Below are 12469 nucleotides of genomic sequence, written 5' to 3'. Positions count from 1 at the left end.
CATCTCAGTTCTGAAACTAAAATCTTTCCAGGCCTTGATTATTTTAGAAATAGGAAAAGCAAAGTAACTGTTTCACTTAACCAGCATAAAACTCCTAATTGGATGTTTGGGTGATTCAGAAACCAGAGGTTTGAAAATACTTATTATCCTACAATTGTAGAGCTCTGCCACGTTTCTCACGTTTTATAATCCTGACGACTCCTGTAAACTGAGGCAGGGAAATACCTACACTCCCCTCCTGGCCCCCCACCCCGGTGCAGCTCTCCACCCACCTTCTCCCCCTCCAGCACACACTTTAAACAAAGGGGAAAGAAGTTAGCAAGATACTCACGTTTTTTATTACTTAATCATCTCAGTGGGAGTCCCTAGGTGGCGCAAGTGGTTGAATGCTCCACTACTAACCAAAAGGTTGGCCGTGCAAACCCACCCAGATGGGCCCAGGAGACAGGCCTGGCACTCTGCTTCCAAAAGGTCACAGCCTTGAAAATTCCATAAACCTTCTGTATCCATGGGGCTGCCATGAGTCAGAATCAATTCATGGCAAATAACAATAATCATCGCACAGCCTCGTGGCATTAGCACGTAAAAGTGTATGAACAATTGTCATGGGTTAATTTGTCCTTGAGCCTCCAGAATATTTTATTTTCTAGTCGTAAGAATGTCTTAGAAGTACAGCCAGAATGCTACTTAGAAACGAGGATGGGAAGACTTTTTCTTGCTTACTTTGACAGGTACTGGAGGGACCAATCCCTTGGTCAAGTAGAGGGTCAGCAAAAAAGAGGAAGACCCTCAGTGAGATGGATTGACACAGTGGCTGCAATACTGGGCTTAAACATAGCAACAATTGTGAGGATGGCACAGGACCCGTCTGGTTTCGTTCTGTTATGCCTGGGATTGTGATGGCACCTAACAACAGTACCGATAAAACCAAACCAAACCCCTTGCCATTGAGTCAGTTCTGACTCATAGTGACAGTAGTAAGTAACCTAAGCAGTGATGGAACTTTGGTAGCTATAGGTCAGACCAACTGCATCTGGTGGCTCTTACAGTGGGGACACGATTAATGTTAAGTAGATGAACCTGCCTGCCCAAGCCTAGCAGCTAAGATTCAATGGGAGGGAAAGGCCTGGACTGAGAAGGGAGTAACCTACTTTGAGGCAAGAAGAAAAACTACTGGCTTTTATCCATAGTGTAACTTGTGAGGAGGCTGAGTTGGAAGAGGAGGAAAGATAAGACTTATCACTCTAATAAGGGTTGTTTGTCTCTTCTGGGTACCTGTGATAGGGCTTGGCAGGACTGGTGGTGGTGATAAATGAACCTAGTTAATGAAAGGGAACCTCTTTGGCTCATTTTTCTGTAAGAACCCTCTTCAGTATTGCCCTAATTCTGAGAATACCCATAAAGTTAGTAAAAAAAAATAAGCAGGAACAGGCCATTTGAACATTTTCCCAGTCACGTAAGCTGGTCCTGAGCAAATTGGGTACTAGCTCCTGGGTTTCCGTCCCTTCCATCAACATTACCTGCTCCATGCAATGGGCCTCCCTCCTTTCCTCCTCTGGCTCCAGCCCACTTCCTATTTTCATCCCTTAGGAAAGGCCTTAACAGTCTGGTTAGTGTGAATTTGAATCACCTTCACGGAGTTCAGATTATCTCCAAGTGGGTACTTACACTTGTCTTATTTGTTAGCATAGAAAAAAAAAAAAAGACATTCTCTATTCAAGCAATCTCCAGCATCAAAATGCTAGTGGGGATAAAATAAGTTGTAAAGCATGAGATATACAGTAGACGTTGTCTTTTTTTTTTTTTTTAACCCAGGGTCCTGCACTGCTTTATAACTTTATCTTCTATACAGCCCTACCAGCCAAAAAAGATTCTGTCTAGCCTTATACAAACTCAGTAGGCATAGGTATATTAAATATCATTTTTTAAACTCTACATGCTTCTCCCAATCCTTATAAGCTTCACCCCTCCTCCGTCCCCCAAAGCCCTGTTGAACATCACAGCTTTTAGGCCTGCTGGTGGTATATTAGTCTGTCCTTTTCTGGAGAGAAGTAGACGGGTCTCTGACTTCATCCCTCTAGTAGCTTTACTGCCTTCTAACCACACACACACACAATATCATATAATTCCTTCCAAAAATAAACAAAACCCATTGCCGTCGAGTCAATTCTGACTCATAGCGACCCTATAGGACAGAGTAGAACCGCCCCATTGGATTTCCAAGGAGTGCCTGATGGATTCGAACTGCAGACCTTTTGGTTAGCAGCTGTAGCTCTTAACCACTGCGCCATCAACCAAAAAATAAAAATAAAACCAAACCCATTGCCGCCAAGTCAATTCCAATTCATAGCAGCCCTATAGGACAGAGTAGAACTGTCCCATAGAGTTTCCAAGGAGCACCTGGTGAATTCGAACTGCTGATCTTTTGGTTAGCAGCCATAGCTCTTAACCACTATGCCACCAGGGTTTCCACTACACTTGCAGGGTTTCCTAATTCCTTCTGGTTTTACCAAATTATACTGTTGTCGCCAATTCCCAAATTTTGAAAGCCAAACTTAAGAAATGTACTATCGAAGTGATTCACTTCTGTTACTTTAAGATAGGGCCAGAGATGCAGGCTAATTATTAAAAAGTATTGCTAAGCGGATGTGTTTGCCTTGTCACACTGCCATCTAACTTACCAGAAATTCTAATGAAGGTGATGGCATGATTGGCAAAGAAGTGAAATCTTTGAAAATTTTACCCATTTTAGTCCTAGAATTTATATTTAAAATTTTTAGGCACTAGCTTTCACAAATCATTAATGTGACCCCAATACCCCCCAGCATGTTTTCTCCTTTTTCCAAATGGGCAACTGAGAGCTTAACATAACTAAGGCCATGATAAACCTATAAGTTATTCTTCTTCTGCCTGGCTCCTTCACATACCTGCATTAATGACTTTGTTTTGACCAAATGTTAATGACTTTGTTCTTTGTTTTAAACTGAGGCAAATAACCTTTTGTTCTGTCCAGACTACCTGTGGCATACAACCCCAAAAGGAAAGTTGGAGCCCAGGTACCAGATATGTATATCTTTAGCCTAATAAAGAAATGTCTGGCAGGGGACTACAAAGACACCTGTAACCCTTGTGAGATTCTATGTAAGCTTTAATGTAAAATTGCTCTTTGGGGCTTCATAGAGACAGGCTGTGTTGCTGCTGGGTCCCCGATGATGTATACTTCTCCTTAATAAACTTTCTCACTCCTTCTGACTTGGAGTATGTTTCATTGGCTCGACTGCTCCAGGGCACGGACACTAATCGGGTAAAAAAATAACGTTAATATAAAACCCAGACCCAGTGCCGTCGAGTCGAGTGGTTCTTGAAACTAAGTGTAGACTAACTAGCCCATGCAATTTGGTGTTGCTGACTCACTTCTCACTTTAACAGAAGTAATTTTTTGTTCTTTTTTTTAATAACAATTTTTTTGTGTTTTCAGTGAATGTTTGCACAGCAAATTAGGTTCCCATTTGACGATATCTACACAAATTGTTTGGTGACATTAGTTACATTTTTCACAATGTGCCGACATTCTCTTTAATTGTGTTCTGGTTGTTCTGTTTCCAGCACTCTAGTTCCCATGCCCCCTTACCGTCTCATCTTTGCTTTAGAGTAATTGTTGACTTTTTGGTCTCATATCTATATAGATGGTTTTTTAATAGAGCACCATACTCACATTTAATATCCTTTATTTTCTGTGCCAATCTGTTATTTTGTCTAAAAGTTGACCCCAGGGGATAGTTTGGGTTAAGTGAAGTAATTTTTAAATTAGTTTCTCACAGAGATATAGATACTAAAAAATAGATACTACCACCCAGATATTCTAGAAAGTTTTATAAAAGCGGATTAGACTCACCTGACCTATCTCTTCAACCTTTTACATATTCCCTTTAGCATCTCCTCAATTCTTCCCTCCTGTAATATGCATGTGATGCCTGGAGTTGCAGCAGCCATTTTGTGACCAAGATTACGAACTTGACATGAAAATTTTGCAAAGTAGGAAGATAGAAGAGTGTGGGTCCTGGTGATATCCTAAAGCAGATGGAGCAGCCCTGGGCTGCCTACCTTGGAATTTCCTGTTATGTCAGAAAAAATAATTTAAGGTATTGTTTGTCAGGTTTTCTGTTACAGACTCTAATTATTCCGCCTTGAGTCAGGTACCTGCCCTGGAACGGTGACCAGGAGCCAGGATTGGGATCATGTAAGACCACAGGGAGCTCCCACTGTAATTGTTTAATGGGGTGGTGGTGAGGGTGTGGGACATTTCTAGAAAATGTGATGAGTAGAAAGTACCATAGATGTCTCCTCTGGGGTGTACAGAGGTGTATCGGTAGAAAATAGCGCAGATGGCAAGCCACGAAATCGCATCCCTGCTGAGGCGTGGCCAGGGTGATGAGCGCCTACAGGAGTTGCACCCCACCCACCCCCGATTTCAAGATGAATAGATGTGGATAACAGGTTGCTTCAGCAGAAACACCTTACCCCTCTTGCCCAGCTGCCTCAGTCAGGTTCCTTTCGTATTTGTGGTGCTTTGGGATGTCGTTCTACGGGCCTCATCTGGCACCTCCTTGTAGTTGCACCCAGGGCCAAGTGCCCCCCTCTGCCTCCCCCTTGCTGTGACTCTGCACCCCATTCAAACATCTGACACCCATCTCTTAGATAACTTTACCATAATAAACCATAATACCAACCCAAAAATACAAGTCAGGCTCGTTTAATCTTTTTTTTTTTTTTAAACATGTTATGGCACTACATGAAAATTACAACTGCCCCTTCCTTGCTTTCTTGATGAAAATTGGTCTATGATGTGCTCAAAGTAATTTTTTTTTTCCCCAGTATCTTCTCTTTCTGCCCTCAGCAGAGCAAGCTCACACAGTCTACCTTGACCCACGGAGGCTCTTAAATATGAAAATATTAGTCTTAGCTTGCTGGATAATCTTTCACAGCTGGTGATGGAAACAGAGATGGTTAATAGAAACTGCACGTCCCTCCCTCACCCCATTCAGGTGGCGCCCAGGGCACTGTCATACCTGCCATGCCTTAGCTACACCTCTGGCTAAGATTAACAAAAATAGACTTCAAAAAAGAACCAGCAGAGGCGGAGCCAAGATGGCGGACTAGGCAGACGCTACCTCAGATCCCTCTTACAACAAAGACACGGAAAAACAAGTGAATCGATCACATATATAACAATCTACGAACCCTGAACAACAAACACAGATTTAGAGACGGAGAACGAACTAATACGGGGAAGCAGCGATTGTTTCCAGAGCCTGGAGCCAGCGTACCAGTCAGGTACGGCACAAGCACAGAGAGCGGCTCCACCCCCCTGAACTTACCCCTGGAGGGGGAACAGCCGGTTCCACGGGCGGCGTGGGACGCAGCCGGTAGGAGAAGTCCCCGGGAGGCAGTGACTGGTCTTGGAGCAGAAAGAGCAGCGTCCGAGCCGGGGAACCGTCCCGCAGGGATTTGGACTGGACGCAGCGGATTTTCTGGAAAAACTAGTTTCCCAGTGATGGCTCGGAGACAACAATCCGTATCAAACCACTTAAAGAAGCAGACCATGACAGCTTCTCCAACCCCCCAAACAAAAGAATCAAAATCTTTCCCAAATGAAGATACAATCTTGGAATTATCAGATACAGAATATAAAAAACTAATTTACAGAATGCTTAATGATATCACAAATGAAATTAGGATAACTGCAGAAAAAGCCAAGGAACACACTGATAAAACTGTTGAAGAACTCAAAAAGATTATTCAAGAACATACTGGAAAAATTAATAAGTTGCAAGAATCCATAGAGAGACAGCATGTAGAAATCCAAAAGATTAACAATAAAATAACAGAATTAGACAACGCACTAGGAACTCAGAGGAGCAGACTCGAGCAATTAGAATGCAGACTGGGACATCTGGAGGACCAGGGAATCGACACCAACATAGCTGAAAAAAAATCAGATAAAAGAATTAAAAAAAATGAAGAAACCCTAAGAATTATGTGGGACTCTATCAAGAAGGATAACCTGCGGGTGATTGGAGTCCCAGAACAGGGAGGGGGGACAGAAAACACAGAGAAAATAGTTGAAGAACTCCTGACAGAAAACTTCCCTGACATTATGAAAGACGAAAGGATATCTATCCAAGATGCTCATCGAACCCCATTTAAGATTGATCCAAAAAGAAAAACACCAAGACATATTATCATCAAACTCACCAAAACCAAAGATAAACCAAAAATTTTAAAAGCAGCGAGGGAGAAAAGAAAGGTTTCCTTCAAGGGAGAATCAGTAAGAATATGTTCTGACTACTCAGCAGAAACCATGCAGGCAAGAAGGGAATGGGACGACATATACAGAACACTGAAGGAGAAAAACTGCCAACCAAGGATCATATATCCAGCAAAACTCTCTCTGAAATATTAAGGCGAAATTAAGATATTTACAGACACACACAAGTTTAGAGAATTTGCAAAAACCAAACCAAAGCTACAAGAAATACTAAAGGATATTGTTTGGTCAGAGAACCAATAATATCAGATATCAGCACAACACAAGGTCACAAAACAGAACGTCCTGATATCAACTCAAATAGGGAAATCACAAAAACAAATTAAGATTAATTAAAAAAAAAAATACACATAACAGGGAATCATGGAAGTCAATAGGTAAAAGATCACAATAATCAAAAAGAGGGACTAAATACAGGAGGCATTGAACTGCCATATGGAGAGTGATACAAGGCGAGATAGAACAATACAAGTTAGGTTTTTACTTAGAAAAATAGGGGCAAATAATAAGGTAACCACAAAAAGGTATAACAACTCTATAACTCAAGATAAAAACCAAGAAAAACGTAACGACTCAACTAACATAAAGTCAAGCACTATGAAAATGAGGATCTCACAATTTACTAAGAAAAACGCCTCAGCACAAAAAAGTATGTGGAAGAATGAAATTGTCAACAACACACATAAAAAGGCATCAAAATGACAGCACTAAAAACTTATTTATCTATAATTACCCTGAATGTAAATGGACTAAATGCACCAATAAAGAGACAGAGAGCCACAGACTGGATAAAGAAACACGATCCATCTATATGCTGCCTACAAGAGACACACCTTAGACTTAGAGACACAAACAAACTAAAACTCAAAGGATGGAAAAAAGGATATCAAGCAAACAATAAGCAAAAAAGAAGAGGAGTAGCAATATTAATTTCTGACAAAATAGACTTTAGACTTAAATCCACCACAAAGGATAAAGAAGGACACTATATAATGATAAAAGGGACAATTGATCAGGAAGACATAACCATATTAAATATTTATGCACCCAATGACAGGGCTGCAAGATACATAAATCAAATTTTAACAGAATTGAAAAGCGAGATAGATACCTCCACAATTATAGTAGGAGACTTCAACACACCACTTTCGGAGAAGGACAGGACATCCAGTAAGAAGCTCAACAGAGACACGGAAGATCTAATTACAACAATCAACCAACTTGACCTCATTGACTTATACAGAACTCTCCACCCAACTGCTGCAAAGTATACTTTTTTTTCTAGCGCACATGGAACATTCTCTAGAATAGACCACATATTAGGTCATAAAACAAACCTTTGCAGAGTCCAAAACATTGAAATATTACAAAGCATCTTCTCAGACCACAAGGCAATAAAACTAGAGATCAATAACAGAAAAACTAGGGAAAAGAAATCAAATACTTGGAAAATGAACAACACCCTTCTGAAAAAAGACTGGGTTATAGAAGACATTAAGGAGGGAATAAGGAAATTCATAGAAAGCAACGAGAATGAAAATACTTCCTATCGAAACCTCTGGGACACAGCAAAAGCAGTGCTCAGAGGCCAATTTATATCAATAAATGCACACATACAAAAAGAAGAAAGAGCCAAAATCAGAGAACTGTCCCTACAACTTGAACAAATAGAAACTGAGCAACAAAAGAATCCATCAGGCACCAGAAGAAAACAAATAATAAAAATTAGAGCTGAACTAAATGAATTAGAGAACAGAAAAACAATTGAAAGAATTAACAAAGCCAAAAGCTGGTTCTTTGAAAAAATTAACAAAATTGATAAACCATTGGCTAGACTGACTAAAGAAATACAGGAAAGGAAACAAATAACCCGAATAAGAAATGAGAAGGACCACATCACAACAGAACCAAATGAAATTAAAAGAATCATTTCAGATTATTATGAAAAATTGTACTCTAACAAATTTGAAAACCTAGAAGAAATGGATGAATTCCTGGAAAAACACTACCTACCTAAACTAACACATTCAGAAGTAGAACAACTAAATAGACCCATAACAAAAAAAGAGATTGAAACGGTAATCAAAAAACTCCCAACAAAAAAAAAGCCCTGGCCCGGACGGCTTCACTGCAGAGTTCTACCAAACTTTCAGAGAAGAGTTAACACCACTACTACTAAAGGTATTCCAAAGCATAGAAAATGACGGAATACTACCCAACTCATTCTATGAAGCCACCATCTCCCTGATACCAAAACCAGGTAAAGACATTACAAAAAAAGAAAATTATAGACCTATATCCCTCATGAACATTGATGCAAAAATCCTCAACAAAATTCTAGCCAATAGAATCCAACAACACATCAAAAAAATAATTCACCCTGATCAAGTGGGATTTATACCAGGTATGCAAGGCTGGTTTAATATCAGAAAAACCATTAATGTAATCCATCACATAAATAAAACAAAAGACAAAAACCACATGATCTTATCAATTGATGCAGAAAAGGCATTTGACAAAGTCCAACACCCATTTATGATAAAAACTCTTACCAAAATAGGAATTGAAGGAAAATTCCTCAACATAATAAAGGGCATCTATGCAAAGCCAACAGCCAATATCACTCTAAATGGAGAGAACCTGAAAGCATTTCCCTTGAGAACGGGAACCAGACAAGGATGCCCTTTATCACCGCTCTTATTCAACATCGTGTTGGAAGTCTTAGCCAGGGCAATTAGGCTAGACAAAGAAATAAAAGGTATCCGGATTGGCAAGGAAGAAGTAAAGTTATCACTATTTGCAGATGACATGATTATATACACAGAAAACCCTAAGGAATCCTCCAGAAAACTACTGAAACTAATAGAAGAGTTTGGCAGAGTCTCAGGTTATAAAATAAACATACAAAAATCACTTGGATTCCTCTACATCAACAAAAAGAACACCGAAGAGGAAATAACCAAATCAATACTATTCACAGTAGCCCCCAAGAAGATAAGATACTTAGGAATAAATCTTACCAAGGATGTAAAAGACCTATACAAAGAAAACTACAAAGCTCTACTACAAGAAATTCAAAAGGACATGCTTAAGTGGAAAAACATACCCTGCTCATGGATAGGAAGACTTAACATAGTAAAAATGTCTATTCTACCAAAAGCCATCTATACATTTAACGCACTTCCGATCCAAATTCCAATGTCATATTTTAAGGGGATAGAGAAACAAATCAGCCATTTCATATGGAAGGGAAAGAAGCCCCGGATAAGCAAAGCACTACTGAAAAAGAAGAAGAAAGTGGGAGGCCTCGCCTTACCTGACTTCAGAACCTATTATACAGCCACAGTAGTCAAAACAGCCTGGTATTGGTACAACAACAGACACATAGACCAATGGAACAGAATTGAGAACCCAGACATAGATCCATCCACGTATGAGCAGCTGATATTTGACAAAGGACCAGTGTCAATTAACTGGGGAAAAGATAGCCTTTTTAACAAATGGTGCTGGCATAACTGGATATCCATTTGCAAAAAAATGAAACAGGACCCATACCCCACACCATGTACAAAAACTAACTCCAAGTGGATCAAAGACCTAAACATAAAGACTAAAACGATAAAGATCATGGAAGAAAAAATTGGGACAACCCTAGAAGCCCTAATACAAGGTATAAACAGAATACAAAACATTACCAAAAATGATGAAGAGAAACCCGATAACTGGGAGCTCCTAAAAATCAAACACCTATGCTCATCTAAAGACTTCACCAAAAGAGTAAAAAGACCACCTACAGACTGGGAAAGAATATTCAGCTATGACATCTCCGACCAGCGCCTGATCTCTAAAATCTACATGATTCTGTCAAAACTCAACCACAAAAAGACAAACAACCCAATCAAGAAGTGGGCAAAGGATATGAACACACATTTCACTAAAGAAGATATTCAGGCAGCCAACAGATACATGAGAAAATGCTCTCGATCATTAGCCATTAGAGAAATGCAAATTAAAACTACAATGAGATTCCATCTCACACCAGCAAGGCTGGCATTAATCCAAAAAACACAAAATAATAAATGTTGGAGAGGCTGCGGAGAGATTGGAACTCTCATACACTGCTGGTGGGAATGTAAAATGGTACAACCACTTTGGAAATCTATCTGGCGTTATCTTAAACAGTTAGAAATAGAACTACCATACAACCCAGAAATCCCACTCCTAGGAATATACCCTAGAGATACAAGAGCCTTCATACAAACAGATACATGCACACCCATGTTTATTGCAGCTCTGTTTACAATAGCAAAAAGTTGGAAGCAACCAAGGTGTCCATCAACGGATGAATGGGTAAATAAATTGTGGTATATTCACACAATGGAATACTACGCATCGATAAAGAACAGTGACGAATCTCTGAAACATTTCATAACATGGAGGAACCTGGAAGGCATTATGCTGAGCGAAATGAGTCAGAGGCAAAAGGACAAATATTGTATAAGACCACTATTATAAGATCTTGAGAAATAGTAAACCTGAGAAGAACACATACTTTTGTGGTTAAGAGGGGGGGAGGGAGGGAGGATGGGAGAGGGTTTTTTATTGATTAATCAGTAGATAAGAACTGCTTTAGGTGAAGGGAAAGACAACACTCAATACATGGAAGGTCAGCTCAATTGGACTGGACCAAAAGCAAGGAAGTTTCTGGGATAAAATGAATGCTTCAAAGGTCAGCGGAGCAAGGGCGGGGGTCTGGGGAACATGGTTTGCGGGGACTTCTAAGTCAATTGGCAAAATAATTCTATTATGAAATCATTCTGCATCTCACTTTGAAATGTGGCGTCTGGGGACTTAAATGCTAACAAGCGGCCATCTAAGATGCAGCAATTGGTCTCAACCCACCTGGAGCAAAGGAAAATGAAGAACACCAAGGCCACACGACAACTAAGAGCCCAAGAGACAGAAAGGGCCACATGAACCAGAGACCTACATCATCCTGAGACCAGAAGAACTAGTTGGTGCCCGGCCACAATCGATGACTGCCCTGACAGGGAGCACAGCAGAGGACCCCTGAGGGAGCAGGAGATCAGTGGGATGCAGACCCCAAATTCTCATAAAAAGACCAAACTTAATGGTCTGACTGAGGCTGGAGGAACCCCGGTGGCCATGCTCCCCAGACTTTTAGTTGACACAGGACAGGAACCATCCCCGAAGACAACTCATCAGAAATGAAAGGGACTGGTCAGCGGGTGGGAGAGAGACGCTGATGAAGAGTGAGCTAATTATATCAGGTGGACAATTGAGATTGTGTTGGCAACTCTTGTCTGGAAGGGGGATGTGAGGATAGAGAGAGAGGGAAGCCGGCAAAAGTGTCAAGAAAGGAGAGACTGAAAGGGCTGACTCAAGAGGGGGAGAGCAAGTGGGAGTAGGGAGTGAGATGTATGTAAACTTACATGTGACAGACTGATTGGATTTGTAAACGTTCACTTGAAGCTTAATAAAAGTTATTAAAAAAAAAAAGAAGAAGAACCAGCAGATATGGAGTGGGAGTTTACAGAGGAGACAGGAGGTAATCAATTTGATACAGACAGTTAACAAAAGGGTCGTTTCTACCAATTTAGTGGACACTCCCTATCTGTTCCACTTCCCCAGGTACAAGAGATGCTGTACCCGTCAGTGTACCGTGCTCTCACCCCTCTGGGAGGCTTAAGAGCGTCATGGGCTAACTGAAAGGATGGGTCATTTGCCTTGGCACAGAGGCTTCCAATATTGAATTTTCAGAAGCTGCTGAGGTCTGATAAGAGAGACAATTATCTGACAAATTCAGACAACATTCATATAATTCTTTTAGTGACAAAAATAAATTTATGGTAGTATTAACTTGTGAAATCATTGATATCGAAGTAACTTATCCTGCTAGAGCCATTAAACATTGTATATCACGAAATTTGTCTCTCTTGTAAGACGCAGATAAAAAAAGATCAATACATCATCAAAGAATGTGACACTCAAGCATGTACACTAGAGGGCGCTCACCTTCCACTCGTTCGTATTTGAACAAACGAACAGCAATGGTTCTCAAACCGCACTGGGAAGAATGACCTTGGGATCTTGTTAAAGCTGTGCCGCTGCTTGTGAATC

The sequence above is a fragment of the Loxodonta africana genome, chromosome 20 (genome assembly GCF_030014295.1).
Source record: "Loxodonta africana isolate mLoxAfr1 chromosome 20, mLoxAfr1.hap2, whole genome shotgun sequence".
Classification (NCBI taxonomy): Eukaryota; Metazoa; Chordata; class Mammalia; order Proboscidea; family Elephantidae; genus Loxodonta; species Loxodonta africana.
This window is presented reverse-complemented; position numbering follows the sequence as displayed.